This window comes from Sceloporus undulatus, chromosome 1 (assembly GCF_019175285.1).
Source record: "Sceloporus undulatus isolate JIND9_A2432 ecotype Alabama chromosome 1, SceUnd_v1.1, whole genome shotgun sequence".
NCBI lineage: Eukaryota > Metazoa > Chordata > Lepidosauria > Squamata > Phrynosomatidae > Sceloporus > Sceloporus undulatus.
In genome coordinates this window covers 154336021-154361034 of record NC_056522.1, presented here as the reverse complement: position 1 = coordinate 154361034, position 25014 = coordinate 154336021, and positions in this window count along the sequence as shown.

Here is a 25014-nt window from a genome sequence, read left to right as displayed (position 1 = left end):
ACGTTAAAAAACAGTCAAACAATCTAAAAACAATAATAAAACATCAACTCATAGGGGGAAAGCTTGACGGAAAAGGAAGTTTTTAGCATCCCTTAAATCCATCAAGGAATGAGGCTGTGCGGAGCTCGTCGGGCAGGGTTTCCATAATCTGGGGGCTGAGATTGAAAATGCCCTCTGTGTTGCACTATAATGAGCACTTGGAATAGACAAAAGATGTTCCCACCCGACCTGAGAGTGCGGGGCGGATTGTACGGGGAGAGGCGGTCCTCCAAGTACCCTGGGCCCAAGCCATTTAGGGCTTTATAGGTATAACCAACACCTGGTATTGCGCTCGGAAGCGAATGGGCAGCCAATGGAGGTGTTTCAATACAGGTGTTATATGACTGGCCCTGGAGCATCCAGTGACCAGTCTAGCAGCCATGTTCTGCACCAATGTAGCTTCCGAGTTTGGTACAAGGGTTGCCCCATGTAGAGCACGTTACAGAAGTCCAAACGAGAGGTTACCAGAGCATGTACCATGGTTTCAAGGTCAGCCCGACCCGGTAGGGACACAGCTGGCGTATCAGCCGAAGCTGAAAACAGGTGCTCCTGACCGTCGCATCCACCTGAGATGTGAGGTGGAGCGACGAGTCCAGGAGCACCCCCAGGCTGTGAACAGAGTCCTCACAGGGCGTGACCCCATTCAGGACAGGTGGAACAATTTCCTTCCCCGGACCAGGAGAACCTATCACCAGTACTTCCGTTTTCTCTGGATTCAAACTGAGTCTGTTTTCCTCATCCAGCCCATTACTGACTCCAAGCAGGCATTTAGAGGAGAGATGCCCTCTTAGTCACTGCATCAGTCGGAGACACGAGAAGACTATAAGATATGGGTTGTGTAATGTTTCTGTTCTGCATAGTGGTTGTGTGGTGCTGACATGCACACAGACATTTACACTGTACTGAGAGGGTGTTGGATTGCAAACCAAGGTTGTGAACTAACCTGTTGTAAGGGAAAGAACTGTGGATGTTCTGATCTTGAATGGCCATGCAAGACCATTACTTGATGAAAGATCTCCTAGTGGAGATTTATAAACTGTTACAACTGGTTTGTTGATATGCGTAAGCACTCTAGGTAACTCCGTGTGGCTACATACCAAGAGGCATGGCCGTATATGCAAAAGAGTGGTAGTAATTCCAGATTCTGAAACAGGAAGGAGTGCTCTTCTGTTTCCTTTGACTGGAGCTTGTTTGGAGCACTGTTTGAAAGTGTTATAAAAGCAATATCATTGCTATTTTTGTCATATTTGAACTAAGTTCTTAAAGCTAGGCTGGGGATTGTGAGGCCTGTTAGATCTTGTTGGACTACAGCTTCCATCATCCCACCCAGGAAAAACAAAGTTGAAAAATAATGGAAGCTGCAGTTCAACATCTAGAGGGCCACCGGATCTGCAGCTGTCTTAAAGGAACAAAAACCCCAAACCATTTGTATTTTCTAACATAGCTGCTGCTGTGTGATTCTCCTTGGGCTAAATCAGTTGCACATTGAGATATGCTTACAAAAAATAAAGAAAAACAAAGAAAAAGAAAAAAAAGAAAAGAAAATCAAAAGTTTTCACCAGTGTACAAGCAAAGACAAGCATTTTTTCTCGCAGTTAGAATGAAAACTTCACATACTTCTTTTAGTCCCCAAATGCGACGATAATTTTTCTAAAAAATACACAAAAGCCTTGTGGGATCTCACTCAGCAAGAATAAAAGTTTAAAAATCTTTCCTTCTCCAGACTTTCATTCTTGTGTGCAACATTCTATATTTGACTACTGATAAGTAGTTGTCTTGGTCTTATATCTGATTATAATATTTTATTTGTATGATTCCCCCCTCTCACTTCCTCCATATAAAAAACCATTTAAAAACAACAACAATGAAATAATCAAAGGTTTATGGCTGCAATTCAGTAAGGGACTAAAAGGCCTTTACCTTATGGCTGGAATCAGTAAGGGACTTACTTCTTTGTAAGCGGACTCTGTCTACAGGAAATAGAACTGTTTTGCAACATCTGAATTCAGTAAGGAGCTACCATGATGTTACTACATAGGGGAGCCATGAATTGATCAGTGCCCATCATAACCAATGCAAAATATGACTGATGTGCATTGGAACACTGGCTAGGGAGTGCCAATACATATCAGGAGAGCCTGAAGTACATTGGGGGACTCACTACTGGTGTCCTGATGTGTATCTTTGCAATTCACTAGGCAGGTTCCTTAGCACATCTGCTACATAGCTAAGTATGTACAGTATTAAGTTACATGATGTACACCAAATATAAAATCATAGACATTAGGTCTACATTTGATTAAAAAATTACCAAAATCTACCAATTCTTATATCAGGGTAGGGGAAAAACCCTGTGAAAATGAGATAAATATAAGAGAAGCTGAAACTGAGAGATTCATCCATCCAAAAGAATTGCCTGGTCTTCACTATGTTGGTACTTAACTAGGATTGATATTACCTATCTTTTGCTTTTATACTGCTATTCTAGACTCCTTCACCTTCTCCCAGACTATCACTCTGTTTCTTTAATTAAATCTTCTCTACTTTCGTCTTCTCTGGGGTTCACCTCTCTTTCCTCCTCTCCAGTCAACTTTCTCTTATTCTGTTTCCTGATGCATCTTGTTTAGATATCAATCCATCTTTAACATTACTTCACAGTTTCTTGAGCTTTCCATTTTCCTATTGATATTCCATGGGGCTTTCTATATTGCCCTTTGGGACGTCCGGAGGACGTCCCATTTTAAAAAGGGGCGTCTCTTATAGACGCCCCTGGGCCTAGTACGGACTCCGTCCGTACAAGATGGCGCCGGCCCTTCTACATGGCCGGTGCCATCTTTGTGTATCGGACGCTGAGCGTCGTACGCGTCGCGTCGCTTGTGACGTAGCGAGTGCGCCATTTTGGAGCTCTTTTTCAGTCCGCAGGGGAGCCGTGCCGTATGGAGGCTCCGGCTCCGCTTCGGACTAGCTGGCGGCGGCGGCAGACCACCGCAAAGCGGCGGTCTGTACCCCGCCAATGTTTTTCAATTCTTTCCTGTGCTCCTCCAGAAGTCGCTCCCTTTTCGATCGTGTTAGGCGGTATCTTCTTTGATTCCAGGTAAAAGACACGCCTTCGATCTCTTCCCATCTAAAGGGATTCTATCTTTTTTAGTTGTTCTGTCAAGAATTGGTAATCTTTTCTTCGCCTTAATAGGGAGTCGGGACATCTTTGAACACCACATTTCATTTCTTGTATAACGAATCTTGTGATCGATGCTTAATACCTACTCTCCTTCCTGTCCCCTCCAACCAAAGGACCTGAGGGTCACTCCAACCATACCACAAACCCTGACTCTGCTCCTGTGCAACGCCAGGTCCATCAAGACAAGTCCCACATCATTTATGATCTACTCGAGGATAACAACTGTGACCTGGCTTGCATTATGAGACCTGGCTTGGGCCTGGAGGGGAAGCTGTGTGAGCCCAGGCCCACATGCCGGGTACTCAGTGAAGGACCAGACCAGGTTAGGTGGCGGGGGGGGGTGTCGCCTTGATCCATAAGAACACCTTGTCTCTTTCCAGGAACCATGTTCGTCAAACTTCCTACATCGATGTATTTACCTGACCCTGTAGGCCAGAGACAGTCTAGGGATTCTGTTGGTGTACCAGCCACCTTGTGCGCTAACAGACTTCTTTAATGAGCTGACACAGCTGGTCTCGGAGGTACTATTGGAATCACCCAGGCTACTGGTCCTGGGTGACTTCAACACCCCTTCGCGCCAGTCATGTTCCATCGGTGCGGTTCGCGAATTCATGGATACCATGACTTCCATGGGCCTGTCCAACTGGTCTCGGGCAACGCATTCTGCGGGTAATACGCCGATATGGTCTTTTGTATGAGCATGGAAAATCCGTGGGCGGAAATAATAATATTTTCCCCTGTCAGGACGGATCATTCCTGGTAGAGGCAGTGATCAAGCTCTACCCAGATCCCTCTGGAGGGCGGACCTATTAGAATGGTCCACTTCGAAGGCTGATGGAACCCAAAAGGTTCCAGGAACCCTAGAGGGCTTATGGTTGGAAGACGGCGATTCTGTTGATGCCCTGACCGTATCTGGGATACCGGTCTTTCTAAGGCTATACACAGTATCGCTCCCAGCGCCCTCTCAGGCCTGCTTCCAAACGAAAGCCCTGGTATATGGAAAATCTCCGGGCGAGGAAGCGGGTTCTGAGACGGCTAGAGCATCGCTGGCGGAAACACCAGCACTTATCAAACAAGACTCTCCAGACCACTTTTGGAGGACTACGGAGAGGCGATACGTGCAGCTAAGAATTTGTTCTATGGTGCATGTGTCGCGTCCGCAGAGTCACGTCCGGCAGAGTTGTTCAGGGTAGTGAGGGAGCTAACTCAGCTCCCTCCTGCCCTGATCCAGATCCTTGAACCTCTAAGGCCTGCTGTGACTATTTTACAACTCTTTGTTCAGATAAATCTCTCGGATAAGCAAAGGTCTTGAGGCCAGCTTTAGAGCAGAACCTAGAGTAGAGGTATCCAGGGCTTCCATGAACTTGGTTATTCTGGATCAGTTTGAGTCTGTCAGTACCGAGGATGTGGACAAGATCCTGGAAGTGTTAGGAAGACAACTTGTTCTCTCGATCCCTGTCCCCATGGCTGGCGGCACAGGGGGGGCCGGTTGTGACCTCATTGTTACATTGGATTATTAATACATCTCTGAGGGACGGGCAATTCCAACTAATTGAAATTGGCCATAGAAACCTTTATTAAAAAAGCCCCTCCTTGACCCCTGTTGTATAATAATTATCGGCCAATTTCGCTATTGCCATTCTTGGGGAAGGTGATCGAGCGGGCGGTTGCAATCCAGCTTCGATATCTTGGATGAAACGGATTCTAGACCATTTCAAACCGGCTTTCAGGCGGGTTACGGGGATGAGACCGCTATGGTCGCCTTGGTCGATGATCTCGTCTGGGCATGGACAGGGGTAGCTGTCCCTGTTGTGCTCTTGGACATCTCAGCGGCTTTCGATACCATAGACCATGTTATCCTTCTGGAGCACCGGGCGGAGGTGGGAATCGGGGGCACTGCGCTCCAGTGGTTCCGTCCTACCTCTCTCTCGGGAGGTTCCAGATGGTGCAGCTGGGAGACGTGTGCTCCGATAAGAGGGCCCTTACATCTGGGTCCCTCAAGGAGCCATTCTGTCTCCCATACTTTCATTCAATATTACATGAAACCGCTGGAGAGAGCATCCGGAGACTGGGGCGCGGGGTTATCAGTACGCTGATGACACCCAAATAGTCTCTCTAGCTCCGACTGATGCAGTGACCGGGGTTGGCGTCTCTCCTCTCGTGGCCTGTCTGGAGTCGGTAATGGGCTGGATGAGGGATAACAGACTCAGCCTGAATCCAGAAAAGACGGAAGTACTTGTGATAGGTTCTCCCGTCCGGGTTGGCAGGGGTTCCACCTGTCCTGAACGGAACATGCTTCCGTGAAGGACTCTGTACGCAGTCTGGGGGTGCTCTGGACTCGTCGCGCCACCTACATCTCAGGTGGACGCAACGGTCAGGAGCACCTGTTATCAGCTTCGGCTGATACGCCAGCTGCGCACTACCTTGACCGGGGGGACCTTGAAACTGTTGTACATGCCCTGGTAACCTCTCGTTGGATTTCTGCAATGCCGCTCTACATGGGGCAACCTTGTACCATACCCGGAAGCTGCAACTTGTGCAGAATATGGCAGCCTGACTGGTCACTGGTACTGCCAGGCCAGTCATATAACACCGTCCTTAAAGACCTACATGGCTGCCTATTCGTTCCAGGCGCAATACAAGGTGTGGTTATTACCTATAAAGCCCTAAATGGCTTGGGCCCAGAGTATCTGGAGGACCCCTCTCCCCGTACAATCTGTCCCGCACACTCAGATCATCAGGGCAGCAATTGTTAAGAGTTCCAGAGGGGAAATATATTCCACTTCTAGGAGGCCTCTCCATCTCGGCCCCCAACCTCTGGAACTCGCTGCCTTTCGAGCTCTGCTCAGCCCCTCCCTACCCAATTTAAGAAGGGGCTAAAAACCTACTTATTCGAGCAGGCTTACCCCTGACCTCTGCCCCAGAGTACCTTCCTCCCCTCCCCCCTTTGGTCAGCACTGTTTTGCCGGCATTAATTTTATATTTTTATGAATTGTTTTTAACCAATTTTGTATAGTTGCATTGTTTGTATTGTTGTATCTCTGTTTGCACCGCCTGATTCTAAGAAGGGCGGTATATAAATAAAATTTTTATTTATTATTATTATATTTTGTCCTAAAGTTTGTTGTTTTTTTGAGAAATCATTTTTAGTATATTTCCTGACCCAATAAACCACTATGTCCCTTGGCAATTTACTAGACTTTGCTATTCTTGAGTTCAATCTAAAAGGTCTGTCAATTTCACCTGTGTTTCCTGTACTGATAAATCTAGATATTTTGCCAGATATGGGAGTAGAAACCGTACAAATCTTCATTGGGTTTTATTATCCTATCTTTATCTAAGTGAAAAGGTGCAACTTGGGACAATATCACACTACACAGTCAGTCCCGCCGGCCTGAGAGGGGTGTCGCCAGGCAAGTCCAGCTTCATCAGGGCCAGCCTGAAGGAAGGAGACTCTGCCCTCCTAAACTGCCACCCGCCGGCCTGAGAGGGAGTTCACCAGGCGGTCCAGCTCCATCAGGACTAGCCTGGAAGAAAGAAGAGCCCCCCTCCAATCCATCGCTTGGTCCAGGCCTCTTCCCTCCACCATTCCCTTCTCCTTTTGTTTTCGTGTCTTTTAGATTGTAAGCCTGAGGGCAGGGAACTGTCTGATTAAAAATAATAATGTAAGCCGCCCTGAGAGTCATTAGGGCTGAAGGGTGGGATATAAATACTAAATAAATAAATAAATAAGTGGTATTATTCCACTGTACTGTGTGGATGCCTTCAGTGGAATTCTGGAATTGTAGTTTAGTGGGACTAAGAGCTCTGTGACTGAGTTCTAACTGCCCCTCCATAAACTACAATTCCTAGGATTCCATAGGAAGCAGCCAAGCAATTAAAATTATTAGTAGTGCTAAAACGGTGTGTGCGTGATACTGTCTTCTCCACTAGAAAATAGATCTGTCTACGAATTGACCAATGCAAATGGAGGAGTGGGATTTGTTTCAGTTTGTTTTTGAAGAATTTACAAATCCTTCATATTTGGGATGGAGTAATGAGGTTTTTTTTTAAAAAAAAAAGTGGGAGGAAACAAACCTGACAGATTTTTCAATCTCTATGCATTATTGGACATCTCTTGTATAAATGGCAAAGTAATGCCTCCAATCACTCCATTGCCCTCAGTAAACCCATGGGTTAAACAGTGGGTCAGAAAGCCTTGCCAAATAGAGGTAGTGTTTGTTCTGGTTGGCAAATGGATTTATTGAAATTAAGCAACCATAGATACTCGTCATAAGTCAAAAAATTATGCCCAAAATTGACCCTAAATCCCAGGGCAACTATTTACGGGTCACTAGGGAAATACGATAGCGTTTTTCTTTCAGATTTCCCCATGCAGTGCAGAGAGGAGTTTAGCAAGAAAGAGTTAAGCAGAAAGAGTCTTGGGTGATTGATTGATATTGTGTTTGTTTAAGATTCCTCTCCCACTGCGAATCTGGCTGAAACGAAGCTGAAACGATAAAAAAAATTCAATGAAAGTCTCTCTTGCCATACGCACACAACACACACTGAAGCAGCCTCCAATTTTACTCTCGACCTATCCACGGGTCATGGCAAAATCCATAATTTGGCCCCAAACTTGACCTCAACTTCTAAATGAGGTCGACCTATAGTGAGTATTATGGAAACCCCTTAAGTGAATGGTCAACTTCTGTCCTCTGATGACAGCCACGAACCCAACACATAATGTTGGTCATGGCAGTTCTGGGATTTCTAATATCTGAAAGATTGAATGTTTAAAATAACTGAGCATATGAAGCACCTCCCAGAATCTGAACATTTGGGTAGAACTGAACATCTGGGTACAACTCCCACAGTCAGCTAGAAGCAAAGTGGGAACAACCAATATAGGGCATTTCCAAAAATAATATGCTTTATGTGTGGAAAATCACAGCAGAGAAAATGCATAAATATTGGACAACGAGGCCCTCTATTCTGCAACTCCTTTTAGTCTGCAAGTTGATAATATAATTTTGTGTAGCTTTGTTAGAGTTGGGAGAAAAGTAGCCAGAATGAAAGTTAGATGCCATGATGCCGGGCAATCTCAAAATGATTTCTCCCCACTCTTCCACACACATGGCATTAAGGCTTCTTTGGCAACCAGCCATCAACACCTCCTGCTCTCAATTCCATTGAATTCCCTGGAAGCATTGGCAAGAATGCCAGCTTGTACAAGTAGGTTGCTTTTTATGAATCAGTGTTATAACACTTAAGGTAATTAATTCAAAAGCATGAAAGTGGTGCACAGATACCAAATCTGCGCATATAAAAGCAAAAGCTAATTAAAAAAATAAAAAACCTTTTTTAAGAAGTTCAGAGCAAATGAAGCACATATGTTTCTGTCTAGGAAACTAGGAGGGGCAGATCAGTAAATCAAATGCACTTCTTCTAACATTTTGCATATGAAATGTGCTTCTAATATGTGTGGCCCAGAAGCATCAGAGTGGGTCAAGATGGCACAAGTCATAAGGAGAAGAACACAAAAGCTAGGAGCAGTTGCAGCAGTTTGGTTTGCCTGAGCCTACCAGGCTTTCGTATAAAAGACCCATTTGATGATGGAGGATGTGAGCCTGCAGAAAATCATTTGCTGAGGTTTTGGTTACAAATGTTCCTAGATATCCTAGATTGGCATTTCTAATCCACAAGATTTTCTAATTCAGTACAATAATGATCTAGGTGAACAGTTTTTATTTTACTTGAAGATATCGGAAAAAATAATAATGCTTTAATTAATATTAATGGACCTAGCAATGGTGTACCAGAGAGGTTCATAATTAAATAATAAAATTTATATACCGCTATTCCAAATTAGATCACAGCGGGTGTACAGCAAGAGTGATAGTGTACAAAATAAAAAACCCGACATAACACGTATTAACGACAAAAAGTTACAAACTATAAAACTTACACAGATAATTAAAACCCAAAAAACAAAGCTAGCTGGATAAAAACATTTGTATATAGGGGGAGAACAGCATAACATTAGGACACATGGGGGAAGCTTGTTGGAAAAGAAAGGTCTTAAGTTTCTCCTAAAAAGATCTAGGGAGGTGACAGGAAGGGAGTTCCAGATTTGCGGGGCCGAGGTAGAAAATGCTTTGTGAGGACGAGATATATCTCGTCTTAGGAACCCTCAACAAATGCTTCCCGACCGATCTGAGAGTGTGGGGCGGATTATATGGGGAAATATAATTTAGCAACCTTATTGACTTAGGATACAATTTTTGATTAATGGAGTCATGCACAAGGTAAATCATCAAAAAAGCAATTTTTTTCTGGGCTCAATATATAAAAGAAAAAAAAAAATAATTGAAATAATCTCGGAAATAGTGCTAAAATGTATTTATTAGGAAATTACAATTAAAAATAGAAAAAATATGAGGAAAATTATATTATATGACCACGCAGCAAGGACGGTTTAGTGAGAAGTTGAAAAATGAAGAAAATCCATTAGTCACAGAATGTTATGGGGGAAGTATGATTATAAGAGCAGCTAATTTAATATGTCTAATAAGAAAGATAATTGACAAACACAAAGAAGAAGGGTCAAAAGTCTTAGAATATTTGGGAAAAGATCTGAAAAGGAAAGATAGTTTAAAAGGAGGGAAGATTTTTTTTTTCTTTCTTTCTCTTTTCCCTTTTCTCTCATAGGTTTTTAGAGACAGTAAGAAAGATCAAGATGAAGGGACAGAGTAACATAGTTAACGTCAATATGATAAAAGTGATAAATCATGGGGAAATGCAAATTTATTTTTGTTCTTTTTGTTTTTTGGTTATGTGGTTGTATGGTAGAAATGAATCTTTAAGTTCTGTCCAATAGTTTTTGTATATGAATGTATAAGGTCATGTCTTGTATAATTATTTATGTGCTAGAAAGAACATAAAAAAGGATACAATTATTGGATTGTCTGTGTTAATTTTTAAATGAAATTCTAGATGCTTTGCCGAACAGAAAAACAACTTTATCAAGGAAACAATCCAAGGTGAGAGTATTTGGCAGGCATATATGAATGAGTAGGGTTTAAATTGCTGTGTGGAGAACTGTAAATGCAGGAGATGAGGAATATACTTCTATCTCTCAAGTCCACCAAATTGTTCAGATTAGATTATTTATTATTTATTTATTTATTATTTATGCATCTTGGTGTAGTATAAAACATGCACAATTGAATCCTTGATAAATCATCAGTGACATCGCTGAGGTTGGGGTCAGCTGGTGCAAAGGGGGTAACTGAACTAGTTTTGAAATGGATAAAAATTGTACATTCAGCACAAAGAATACAGGTTAGGACCCATAGCTTTTTAAAATCATTTTTAAAAAACATTGAAACAAGTTACAAGGCAGGGATGTCCGTTATCTCTTTATTATCAGTTTATGCTTGGAACACATAGGATGTGCTCTTAGACAAACTTCCAGGATCAATGGAAATTGTGTATGTTACTTCAGTACTTTAAAATGTTCTTTTTGCGATGCTCTTTTGTTGTTCATTTCAAGCCCCAGCAGTCAATCCCTGTTTTGACGCTGTTAATTTTTTGTAAAATATCGTATTATCAGTAACAGACTCTAGCATATTTAAGCATTGCAATTTCAATTTGACAAATTCTATTATTTATTCTGGGTGTAACTACCTGGCACTTATCTCAGATTATTAATCTTGATATAAGTAAACTGATAAAAAAATTGTGCAGGATTTAGAGAAATGAATGGGCTTACAATGAGTTGTGGGTAAGGTAAACTTGATTTAAATAAATTATGTTACTTTGGGAATTCTTCTACTTAACCTTGCAGGTATTTCCAAAAACTAAATGCATTGTTCAGGAAATTTTAAAAGTGGGGGGGGGGCTCATATCTTCCCAGAATTTTAAGTGAAAAGGATGCAAATGCCAATTATCCTTCCATTGTTTCTTTATAACCATTGGCAACTGTGTCTTGTATTAATTTTGGACATATCCATTTAAAATAAGTAATCTATCATGGTCAGCCTGGAGTCATCATTTCTGGCACTTAATTCAAATGGACATTATAATGGTTGGTACTGTTATTGTTGTTGTGTGCCTTTAAGTCATTTCCCACTTATGGCAACCCTAAGCAAACTCTGAGGATGGGAAAGTGACTTACCCAGTCACCCAGTGAGTTTACATGGCCAAGCAGGGATTTTAGCCTGACTCCTAAATCATAGTTCAGTATTCAAACCATTACACCACACTGGATCAGTTGGGACTAGCAGTTGGATTTTAAGCTTGTAGGACATGACTCTGGAGAAGGAGGAATGTGTTCGCTTTTCTATTTGCAACAGCAAAATGTCTTAGGTCAGCTCTGCCCTTGTTATTTGACACTACACAACCCAAGCACTCTGATACCACTTTGCCATGGGTCTAACCTATAGAATCCTGGCATTATCAGTTTTGTGAGGTACTTAGAATGGTCAGCCAGAGAGTTTCCTCAACAACTACAAATCCCAGGATGCTGTAGGAGCAGGCATGCCAGAGAAAGTGTATCAAGGTGTGTTATTCTGTAGCATGAAAGTGGCTGTAGTCTTCAAACTTCAAGAGTTGCTTGCTCCTGAAATCAAAGCTTTCTCTTTTAAAAAAAAAAGCACAACAGCAGCAGCAGCAACACAACAATTTCTTCTCTTCTACAAAGAACTTGTTGGCCATAGCTCAAGCTTTTCTCCTGTTGCATGACTAAGGTGCTTGGAAAGGTCTCCAATGTTTCTTGCACTGGAGTTTCTTAAACCTACTGGCTCAGTCACGTCACTTCAAATGTAATGCTAGACCTTTTACATATATATCATGTTACAGTATTATTTCTGTTTGATGGGATTGGTCACTTTAAGGTTATCCTTCACTGTCACAGGGGTTCTTCTCCCTGGGTATCGAGGGAGAGAAGCTTTGTTCTCTTCTATGCTAATTGCTTTGCTGTCTTTGGGGAAAGTTCCTTTGACCATCTTTAATTTCATTGGACCACATAGCCAGACTGGATTCCAAGCAGTGGCTTAATTTTCTGCCAAGAAAGATTATTCTGTCTATTAGAAGTGCATATATTTATATATTATCAGTCCAAATTTCCCCAGACAATATGGACATTAATTACCATAATTCTAGCCAGGCCAGGAGAGTGCACGGAGAAGACGCTCTGTGAGTTTATAATTTGGGTAACAGCTGGTGACCCCATTCAGGAGGGTTTTTTGTGGGATTACTGCTGGAATCATGAAATAGAAATCTGTTGCCCAATTTGCTTGCATTATTTGATGCCTGCTGCTTTGCAGATTGGTTATCATGAGGCATCTTCTTAAAAAGTTCAAAACACTACCAGTTGACCCAAATTATTGCTGACTGAAGCACAGGACAAATGTCATTCCTCCCTTTAGAGGAGGGATTTAGATCTTATTTGACACTGAAGACATGATAGTCTTGATGACAGCAAGTTACCTTGGGAATATAGAGTAGGCTATCTGACAGACACAATGAAAGTGACCATTAGGTTGCCACTGCCTTCCTCTTTGATATCACTTCAATTTTGCCCAGAGGTGACCATCACATTGTGCCTAATGGTGATGCATGCTGCCCAGGAAATTGTCTTTTGTGCCAGGCAAATATTTGTGCTCTGATAAAATGGAAGTTCTCCAGAATCTGAGGGCTAAATCCAATTGTTAGTTTACATATAAATCGAAGGGACTTTGGTATGTAGCACTGGTGTCAGTTTGGAGCTTAACATGTGAACTTAAAAACAGTTTCAAGCCTCCTGAGCTGGAACTGGGATGTGGGATGGAGCCAGGATGTGGGATGTAGGCGGGGATTATCACATGTTAAATCACTGCCTAACACCACCCGCCCAGCCCAGCTGTACTCGCGCCCAGCACATTTTAGTCACATTCGGACTTGAAAAAGTGCTGGTGGAGCATGACTGAGACCCAGCTTGGACCCGGCTGATGGCGGGCGGTGATTAAGTGGGTGATTTAGCTAGCAAAATCCCCGTCTCCATCCCATGTCCCAGCTACAGCCAGGGGGTTTGAGATGGTGTTAAAATTCATGTGATAAGCTCCTCCGCTGATTAATAGGTCTTTTTTTGTCATGTCATTTCAAGTTATCCCTAACCTATGTATCTCATCAGGGTTTTCTGACAAGGTTTATTCAGAGAGGTTGTTATTGCCTTCCTCTAAGGCTGAGAGAGTGTGATTGCTCAGCTCACTGAGTTTATCCCAGTGGAAAATAACTAAAATCATAACTGAAGTATAAATTGAGTCTCACATACCCTCATATACCTATGAGAGGTTTGAATGGTGTGTATGGGAGGAGGTCAATAAGGAGTTTATCCCACGGGGCACTTCCCACTTCCCAAACATTCCCAAAGGTGTTGCCTAAGGTTGCGAAACATTTCAGTAGTGCCGGAGGTGGGATCATCCATTGCACTTCTGAAACGTCATAGAGACTTCCCGTTTCCCTTCCATTGCACCTTTGAGACAATTTTTGTTTAATTAATTAATATTAATTAATATCCGGTTCCTCTCCCATATGCGAGAATATTTTTAAATATATATATTTTAAAATATTTTTTTAAAAACTATTAAAATATACTGTAATTTCTTTGGGGTTGGGGGGAGAGAAAGACTGTCAATTGCTGTGAACAAGAAAGAGATGAAATTTCAGGTGAGGTAATGAGAAATCACAAAATCAAGATTTACAATATGCAATAGACCCAGGGTGGCATATTCTCTTTCTTCCTCCAAGACTGTACCATGCTGTGCTTCCACAAATAAACGGGAATATCTAGAAGTCCACTTCTGATTCTGTAAACAGTGTGGGGATAACGGAGATTCCTCATTCTTTTAAGGAAAATTGCTCCTGGAGATTGCTAGAACAGCAATTCCCATTTTTGGCCAGTTTCCATTGGTGGTGTGGGCATCTGGGGCCAAGGATTGGTGTTGGTTTGGAAAACCAGTGGAGGGAGGGCTGCATGCATTGCAGATGTGATACACTCTGGAATAGACTAAACAAAACAAGCTTCAAGCTTTAGATGGATCTCTGTCTGTCATCAGACTGCGGTCTTCCCCAGTAAGAGTAAGAAATTTTATCAATCTATAATGGTTTTGTGATAGAGCATGTGGGAAATTAAATGGCATGCTGCAGTCCCACCATGAATTATGTCTAGGTGTCATACCTGCTTGGGTGCTTGGACTTTGACAACTGTCCAAGGCTAGAATCCTGCGCTTAGCAGTTGCAAGTTTCTGAGGCTACACAACCATGGTTAAAGAAGGCAGACAAAAATCTACAGCTCTAGGCAGTCTATTTCTCCAGTGTCATACTTCTGTTATGGATGCTAAATGCCTTTATATTGCCCACTAGTGCTGCATCACCATAGTTACACCAGCATTGGTCAAGAATGGGAAGATTCCAGCCAAGTGTACTGACACTATGCCAGTATGAAGTGTTTGTAACACAAATTGGAGGGCTTTGGTTCCCCTCATACACATGCATTCCCTCTCATATACAGTGAATTCAGTGTTCACATGGGTGCAAGGGTGCATTTGTGCAATAGAAATAATGCACTTTGACACCACTTTAAGAGCTGAAGTTCCAGTCCTATGGAATCCTGAGATTTACAGTCTTATGCTGTAATCCGCTTGGATTCCTCGAGATTAAGTGGTATAAAATAATAATAATAATAATAAAATAATAGCCTTCTCTGCCCAAAGAGTGCTGGGCCTCAAAACTAGAGATCCCAGGATTCTGTAGGATGGAGCCATGTGAGTTAGGGTGTCAACACGCCCTTTTTCAGTGTAGATGCACCCTAGGATTGATATGGGACCGGGTTTTTGTAATGTAATCTCTCAACAAATTGTGGAGCAGAAGAAGTACCTTACATTCCACCAAGTAGATCGAGGGTACCTGTCCTCCTCCCATTCCAACCTAAAATATTGTAGCCATTCCCTCCCTTGTGGAGAAGGGAGGAGTGGGACAGAGGAGCATCTAGCTCTGTACTGCTCTTCACCAGGAAGCAGAGTCCATGTTGTGGGAAGCTGCAGGTGAATATTTGGGTTTGGAAGGTGAGAATGGATAGCTACATTTGTCCTACTGATGGAGTTTTACAAAACCTCATCCTGCCCCTCATCCTGAATGGTTAAGGATAAGATTACAGGACCACCATACTATATCCAACCTGGCAATCCAGCTGTTATTGAGGCTGGAACAGCCGCAGATTTTTTTGGGTGGCCTGTTCACCCTCCTTCCCAACCTGTGTACCTCTAGTTATGGCTATTGCTTAACTGCAAATGCAGAAAGGGAAGAAAGAAACAAATGGCCAAGCCCAGCATAATCCTCTCCTTTTCACACCTTTTATCCTTTAGTCGCGAAAAACCTTCTAGACCCTGCTGCCTGCAAGGGTTGGTGTCCCAACTTTCATCCTAGCATAACTGAACAAGGGTGAAAAGTGGGGGGAACTATTTAAATTCTTAATATTCAAAGGAATTTTAAAATAGTCCTCTCAATATTCCGAAGCTGAAGATTGCCCAGTAAAGCTTCTCTATTGCGTTGCTGTTACTACTGATCTTCCACACTCTGCAGAAAGCAGAGAATTTTTAAATTAAAAAATAGCTCCCCAGAATTCCATTCTTCCATATTGAAATATAATGATAGCTGAATTGCAGTTAGCAAAGCTAATGAACTACGTCTGCAAATGGACTTTGTTATGGACATTAAAAGAGATCAGAAGGGTCTTTGATGCTTTTGCATCTTTTTTGCTGTTTTTATACTGTCTTTTAACGTGTACACCGCTATGATTTTGAAAAAGGAATAGCGGTATATAAGAATAAAGTATTATTATTATTATATCAATGACTGGGTGTTGTTGTGCAATGCACAACCACAATGCATAGTGCATAACCACAACATGCAATACACAACCACAATGCACAGTATCACCGTAGGCATAACTGCTTTCACTGTTGTCAGAAGAATACATCTGTTGTGTCATGATTAATAATTCACCCTCACATGAGTAGCATGACTTATGTATGCATGAGTCACTAAAAAAAGAGGCCAGTCCCATTGTTTCTGGGAATATCCATTTCCCCACTCAGCTTCTTTGAGGATGGCAGACAACGTCAGAAGAAGGTCCAAGTGGTGTGGGAGATTATGTCCTTATTCCTGTTAATCAAAATAGTCTGGGATTTTGATCCCTTGAGCCTTGGCTCCACTATACTTCTGCTCAGCCAGAAAGGAGTCTTACACAGCAGTTGTACCTAATCCTTTTAATTGAAGATGCTGGGCAAGAATTAAATGTAGGACCTTTTGCATGCCAAACATGTGCTGTTTCACTTAGCTATGGCTCTTCCCCATGGAGACAATCTCTGTACTAGCAGCCGTAGTCATAAAGTTCACTTTCCCCAGAATGTCTGACTTGAGGGTGAACAACGCTCAGTTCAAAGCATTGATCTCTCTTAAGCCTGTTCACATGGAAGCAACCCTAGAGTTTTGTTTAACAGTTAGACCAGTGATATGAAGTCATGGAACATGACCTCTCCCAAGCATTTCTAGTAGCACTAGTGACACAGAGGCCAGTTCTCTCTAGCTATGATAATTCTTTAATTTCTTTGAGCCCTCATCTGTTGCCTTGCTGGAATTTGGCACATTATAAAGCAGAAACTATATCTAGCTGTTGTGTGATTTATTCTTGCCTAAATTCATTTACAGCATGGAAGAAGGAAGGGGGAAAAGAAAAGATTTATTTATTTCCCTGCCCTCAGTATAATCTGATTGGCTTTTGTGGCAGGCTGAAACGTGAAAGTTGCTGCTAAAAGAGACAATCATATCAGGAAGAGCACATGCTAATGTAATCAGGGCTTCTAAAGAGAAGTGATTTTGACAGATTAGAAATTATAGCTTTGTATGGATACCACCCAAGTTGTCAGGCTCCCTTCCTGTAGTAACAGCAGGCTCCGGTTAAACTTAAGGCCCTTTCTGTCTGCTCGGCGTATTTTGTAAAATCAACTTCTAACAAAGCTAGTGAATTTCCTACAGTGAAAGCCTAAGAAACAGAAGGCAAAAAATGTCCCATTTGGCATCTTAATCTTCTATTAATGATGCAACCTGTACCCTACCATCTGATTGGCATGAATCAAGAGTGAGTCTTCCCTTCCACAAGCTGAAGTTTCAACTCTAATGCAGAGATCTTCTTCTTTTTTAATTGCTTTTTACAGATTTTTAAAAGGCACTTTAATCCTTAAGTGTAGCATTTGCATTCCAACTGCAACACAAAGATGCACTAACCACAATTCTTCTGCCATCCTTTCTAGCCAAATACGTGGCTCTGTACTGCAAAGCAAGAGGAAAATGAACATGAGAAGTTTTCATTTTTGTTGTTTTTGTCCCTCCCCCATCTCATTAATGGCCATTAGAAACCCACAGGAAGGACCTAATAACCAGTGGAGAAAGGGCAAAACTGTCCTGAATGAACAAAATAGATGTTTATTGCACACAGAGATATTATCCAACAGCAGCACCAGAGTAGTGAAGCTTGGCCATTTAGGGCATCTCCTAGGAAACCAATGGATCACATTAAAAGATATTGACTTTAACATAAGAGCTGCATGGCAAACAGTGCACATGTGACAGCACTGAGGATGGCTTTCTAACTATGGTAGTTCTAAATCTTAATGGTAGGCGTGAAAACAAGCAATGTTTGGGTGTGCGTGTGTGTTTTGGATTTATATTGTGGCATGGTCTAAAGCCTTTTCAATACTGTTATGGTCTGGCAAAAAAAGAGAAACTTAAAAAATAAGGAATAAAATATTAAACCTATACAATGTTTCTGAACAGGACAGAAAAGGGAAGAGGCATTGGGGATGGGCAAATCTATGATATTTGCTTTCTCACACATTCCAATTTTGCAGATTTGAGTAAAATTCTGTTTTAAAAAGGGTGCCGAAACAAAATTCTCATTCACCCTTATTTCACATTGGCTGAAATTAGCCATTTTGTGTGCCATTCACTCCTGTGGCTAGGATCTTCTAAAGTGCAAACCTTTTCATGATCAGACATGAGAAATTATGTTCAGCATGGTGATCAGATAAAGCAGAAGATGTGCAAGGACATCACAGCACTAAGCACCAGGAACTGGATCCAGTTCCTTCATCTTCTGCATCTCTCTGACTTCGTAAAGAAGTCAGACACTATACACAATGACAACAGCAGAAGAAATATGTAACAACAGAAAGCAAAGTTTATATATTCACATCCTCAATGGACAGCAAAAAATAATAATAATGTAAATAAAGCAAGCTACAAATAATTCAGATGTGTGGCTACTAATAATTCAGATAATTGTAAATGAAAACCTTACTAGTCCACCATGCCTTGATAAAATCTGTTGTCTTCCTTCCTTAAAAATAAAGAATAAACTGCAAACAACAACAACAACAAACCAGTGAGGGGCTAAAAATCAATGAAAATAAGACCTTGCTCACTACTTTGGGAGGTTTTTATAGATGTGAATGAAATGTATAATGAAACTGCTAATATGGATGTTTTTTCATTAAAGGAGAGATACCAGCTTGCCATTTTTGTGCAGAAGGATATATAATCTTTCTCCACTGGAGATGCATTTATAAACGTTCTGACAAATCCTATACATGCTAGCATATTATATTTGACTTTTCATTCTGATTTATATCTAGCGTTTCAGCCTCAAAGTCCAGGTTTCAGTGGTGTTTTTGCCCAGATAAGTAGGCATAGGGCTATAACCTAGATGTTTCAAACAATGCTCCAAGCCTTGCAGTCTAGTAGAGTATCCCGTAAATGAATGAGTGAGAACAGTCATTATAAGGGGAAGGAGTTTCAGGAAGTATTTTTCGGGAAGCATTCTCTTAGTGGGCTTTTGATTTTTATACTTATCATTCTTGGAATACAAGGTCCTGATTGCTTTTAATTCACCCTTAAGGATTTTCTGACATTACTAATAGCTAGAGCACAATATATCAGAGACAGCTTATTCCTCTCCTGTCATTGGGGTTGTGTGGCTGTGTGCCTGAGTTGGAAGAGTGGATCACTGCCACAGACTGCATTTCCCAAATAATAATCTCAAAGGGCAATTAAATCTGATCAATTACAGAAGGTTTTGACTGGTCAGCTAACATGCTGGAGAGAATTTTGCAGAATGTCTGGGTGTCAAAGAAATGGAGTAGTGAGGGGTTAAGAGAAAACTGGAAGATAGGGGAGGGAAATCATACATTCCAGTTGTGTCTTGCTCCTAAATTACACACACTTTTTTGGCAATCAAGTAATTCACTTCATCCAATAGACCGCCAGCAAGTTTAGGACAATAAAACTGAAGAGCATCTTTAACTGACAATATAAGCTCAAATCATTTTTGACTTCCAAGGTGTGGTATTGTATCATTGTGAGGAATGGAGGCTATAGTAGCAATTTCAAATTATGGGATTACAGTTTATCTAGTCAGCATGCAGCTTTTATAGCTGGGGGGAAAGACAGAAATTACTACTAGAAGAAATGGATAAGAATAAATGCCCTACATGCAATCTTAATGATAATAACTGGTAAGACATAAAAAGAGGCTGTTTTGTCGATGTGCATGATTCAGAGTGAAAATTAAAAGATAATTTTGAATTTAACAACTAGATAAGCCCTGTAACATACTTCTTGCTGGGTTATATTGCTATTGAGCCTTCTGCGATAATGAATGAATCCTCTATTTGCCAGAGAAGGGCATTTAAAATGATGTGGTTTTATGAGAAACATGCTTTCCTGAAATGACATATACATTATCCAAACACTTATAATAGTCCACTACCTCCCTTATCAAATACAGTGGGGAAATTCATGTATGCTCGTGTCCCATTAGAAACAATGGGGCGCATGCATGTGGCAGCGCAGTGGCACATGCACCACAGGCATGTGCACCATTGTTTTTCCCATTGCACAGCTTCCATGTAAGCTGGAAGCTGCGTATAGTGCACAAGCATATTACATCTAATGGACTATGCCTAAAGGTTCTATGCCTCCACAGCATGTGCCTTTGGTTGCAGAAAACTTTGGATGCAACATATAGAAAGATAGAGAGAGATCATTTATAATTCATATATGACACAAACTATTTTCTTCTTATTGGAAATGTTTTAAATAGTCATTGGATTGGAATCAGACCAAACATAATCATGGGCGGGGTACAGACCGCCGCTTTGCTAGTCCGTGGCGGAGCCGGAGCCTCCATACGGCGCGGCTCCCCTGCGGACTGAAAAAGAAGCTCCAAAATGGAGCTTCTTTTTCCGTCGCGTTTGTGACGTAGTGAGGCGCCGGGGAGCACTCGCTACGTCACAAGCGACGCGACGCGTACGGACGCTCAGCGTCCGATACACAAAGATGGCGCCAGCCATGTAGAAGGGCCGGCGCCATCTTGTACGGACGGAGTCTCTTATAGACGCCCCTTTTTTTAAAATGGGACGTCCAGAGGACATCCCAAATGGCAGTGAAGAAAGCCCCATGGTTAGCTCCCATTGGAATCAAAGTGGAAGGTTAAGCATTAATCATTTAACTCATTTCCATGGGCATAATGGCCAAGGTCCTAATGGCCAGTGAACCTAAACTGGAGGATGAGGGTGGCATAATAGCAGAGGTATAATGGCTGCAGGTGCTACCATCATAGAGCTGCTTAGGAGCCAGCAGAGCAGCTTTATTGCCTGGTGGAAACAGCTTTCATTGCTGTGCTCCCTAGCATAAGAAATGATTTACACAGGTGTAATGTACCCTTATACTGGTGTAAGTCAACTGCAGGATACCCACCTCAGTGCAACTAAGAGTGCATTGCAGAAATAATGCAGTTTTAGACCACTAACCAGCATGGTTCCATCCTACAGAATCCTGGTATTTGTAGTTTTGTGAATCACCAGCACCCTTTGGCAGAGAAGGCTAAAGATCTGGTAAAATTGCAAATGTCAGGATTCTGTGAGATGGAGCTGCTATCAAATTGCATTATTTCTACTTTGTAGATGCACACTAACTTTGCTTTGAATCAAAGCATAATGTAGCTAAACTGTGAGGGAATGTTTAGGTAAATTGATTGATTTGTGAGTTTTGATTTTATATATGTTGCGTGTGGTTTCTTCTTTTAAAAGAAGGAAGACAAATTCTTTCCTGATTTCAGTTATCCTCTGAGGATGGTGAACTGATGGGCCAAATGAAGCAGCTTCTAGCCACTTCAGGGCTGTGGTGTTTAGACGACACATGCCCCCAAAGTGGCCAGAAGCCAGTTTGCAACAAGCTGCTCCTGCTGGCAGCCCATTCAGGACCAAGGCAGCAGTCTGCTTCAGGAGTGGGCCATCTGGTTGCCATGGTCTCAGAGTGATCAGGGCCAGAGTAACTTCTAGCTGTGCTTTTTGGCCCATTTGCTTCATTCCTAAATTAAGAATGCTCTTTCTTTGGATTAAAAGTGCCTTCTGGGTAACAGAAGCTCTGTAGCATGCTAAGTTACTTATTCAGAAGAAAGGATGGCCAATGAACTACCAAGATGAAATAGGCTCAATACACAACCTAGAACTGTGCAATTACTAAACGAATGTTGGAAAGCTTCTAGGTATTTATTATTGTTTCTTTCTTGGTAACTTTAGTTGCAAGATTCTCCCACACATCGCCTTAAAGGGCACACAATAATCAGGTCCTCCCAAGGCTGAGGAGGGAGAAACAGCTTCTACGCTGACATGAGAGACAAGCCAGTGACAGAACACACCACCTGCTGTGCTAAAGTCCAGAGAGCACTCAGTGGGCCTTTGCTACTTTTCAAAATATATCTTGACAAATTACTCCCTGATCCTTCTCTTTTAAGAATTTGTTCGCTTTACAGCTTGCGCTAAAGTGGTTTAAGAAACTGATTTTCCTGAGCCTGCCATTGCACTTGGGATTGTTACTGAGACATAGCGACACACTCCCTTCACATCCATTAGGAATACCCTATTACTGGGTTAATAAACTGATTCACTCGTACTATTAGAATTTCCTGACTAGGGTAACAGTGGTCACTAGTCTAGAAGATTTCATCTGTTTATAATTTTGAAACTCATCAGGTTTTTATTGGTTTAAGAAAAAGAGAGGTAATACCCAGTTACAACAGTTTTGTTCACATCTTGAGCTTCAGCAGTCTGTGCTACTTATGGCAACCCGTGAATTTCATAGGGTTTTCTTAAGCAAGGAATGCTAAGAGGTGGGCTTCCCATTTCCTTTCTCTGATATAGAGTCATGGTACATACTGCCCCGAAAGGGAGGGCTAGAGGCATCTGTTTTTCTTCCAGAGAGATGCTGTAGCAACCAAACTGCATGGCTCTGCAGCCAAACTGCATGGCTCTGCAGTAAAAAGGACCTGGAAAAAACAGGTTCTTTTTAATGCGCCCAGAGCACGTCACAAGTGCGCCATTGGATTGTGCACCAAGCTGTGCAGCTGGATTGCCACTAAAGAAGCAACACAACGCTCTGTGCAGGCTGGAAAATTCCTTTTCCCTCTCCCAGAAATGGCAAATAAGACAACAGGCTGATATCTCTCAAGGAGGCTCTTTACCTCTGGGTGCAATGTATACAATCTCCTTCTCTACAACAAAGCTACTCGCATAACACACAACACCATCAACCTACACTGTACAATGAGACTACTCCCCTTATATACATGTGCCATGCATAGGCACTTTGTCAAGCCTCTTCCTGCAGTGATACATATTTACAAGTCCCCAATGCAGTGTGACTTTGCACTTTTCAGCTTCTGATGATGTCGCCCTCTGTGTCTCAGCTCTTCTCAATTGCTGACTTGTCATGGCTCCTGAATGACCAAAGGTAACCCCTTCACCTTTGTCCCATATCTGGACATTTTCCCTTAGGACCTATTCCTAACAATCCCCTCCAAAATGTTCAGATGTGTGCACATGCCCTTGTCAAGCTTGTGTTTCATGAACTGTGTTCCTCCCGGATTTGCTAACTATATAGGCTCATTCCCAGCCAGACTGACATCCCCTCATGCCTTTCCACCAGCAGTGCCTTGGTGAGAACATCTGCTTCATTGTCTTCTCACCCAATGTACCACAAATTCAGAACCCTGTTCTGAAACATCTCCCACACAGCTTCAGCCATCACAAGGCAGGATTGCGAATCCTCGTGGACTACCATTGGTGCGGTGAACGCCTCACCCAAGTCCTCTGACAGCTGCCTTACCCACTGAACCTCACCTGTCATCTCAGACAATGCTGAACTCTGCTTCAATGGTACGGAGTGCTACGCAGTTGTGCTTCCTGCTTCTCCTGAAAATAGGGCTATCAGTGTACCTGATCGGCAAGCCTGACACTGACTTCCTATCTGTCACCTCCGAAGCAAACAAACTGTCCATAAAGCAGTCCAACTGTGCCATATTCCCATGAAAACCAGCTTCTTGTCCTTCCTACCCTTCAGATACCTGAGCACTCTCTTCAAAGCTGTCCGGTCCTCTACACTGGCCTTGTTGACCTTCCTCTTCAACACACCATTTGAGAATGAGATGTCTGGCCTCATGTTGTATGCAATGAACAATTAACTTCCAATGACTGACTTGAACAACTCCATGTTCCCAAAACTCCTGGATGACTCACTACTGGTATAGCCAGGAGTCATTGGGCTGTTCACCTCCTTTGCATTCTCAAGACCACACTTTTCCACCAGCTTTTCAATCTTCTTCCTCTGGCACAACAGGAACTTACCATTGCTACATTGTCTTCCAACCCAATGTACCACAGACTCAGAACCCCATTCTGAACCATCTCACACACATTCTGGTACCTGACACCGATATACTTCATCCAACATTTCAAGTTCTCCACTTCAGCCATCCAGTGTCCTCTCTACCTCAGTGCCTAGGTAGTTCCTCAGATCTCCTAGATCAGTGATGGTGACCGAAACCGAGTGCTCAAACTGCAACCCAAAACCCACTTTTTTATTGTGAAGTGCCAAGTCCCTTTGACGTTCCAGTAACATACTCTGGCAAATTCTGTGCTGGGGTGAAGGCACATGTGCCCACAGAGAGGGCTCTGAGTGCCACCTCTGGCATGCGTGCCATAGGTTCGCCACCACTGTCCTAGATCCTTCGAGATGAACTTCTTCGACAACTCCTCCTGCACTTTTCTTACTATCTGCTCTGAACTGGCTGCCACTATTCAGTGCACAGAAAATGATGGAGCTGGGGACATATTCTATACATTTACACACAGTTAGTTTTGTGCAGAAAAGAGTATTTGCTGCCCAAGTAAACATGTGAAATTTTTGCACAGAATAAGTCCCAAACTTTGAAAAACCTTCAAAAACTGCACTGTTTTCAAAGACATCCTTGCAGTGGGAAGAAAATTGCCAAAATTACATGTTGCTTTTTCTGACAGTGAAATTAGTGAAGAATCCCTATTCTTCACACCGCTTTGTCTTCTTAGGTTCCTCCTCCTCTTCCTTTTTCTTTTCTGTAAGTACTAGGCAGCTTTAGGAAGCAACAGTTACATTACATATCTGTAATGGGGAGAAACCATTCTATTCACAGATCATTATTGACACCTTGACATTTGTCACCATCTTTCATAGCAGTTAAATCTTGTTTTATCTGTAAATGTCACTGTGTCATTTATTCATGAAAAAGGATCACATTCCCAAAATAGTACACTGAGGGGTTTGGTCTCCCCCCCCCAAAAAAAATAGAAACTTAGTTTTCATTCACAGCAGGTAATCTTTTGACAAATTTCACCTCTGATAAT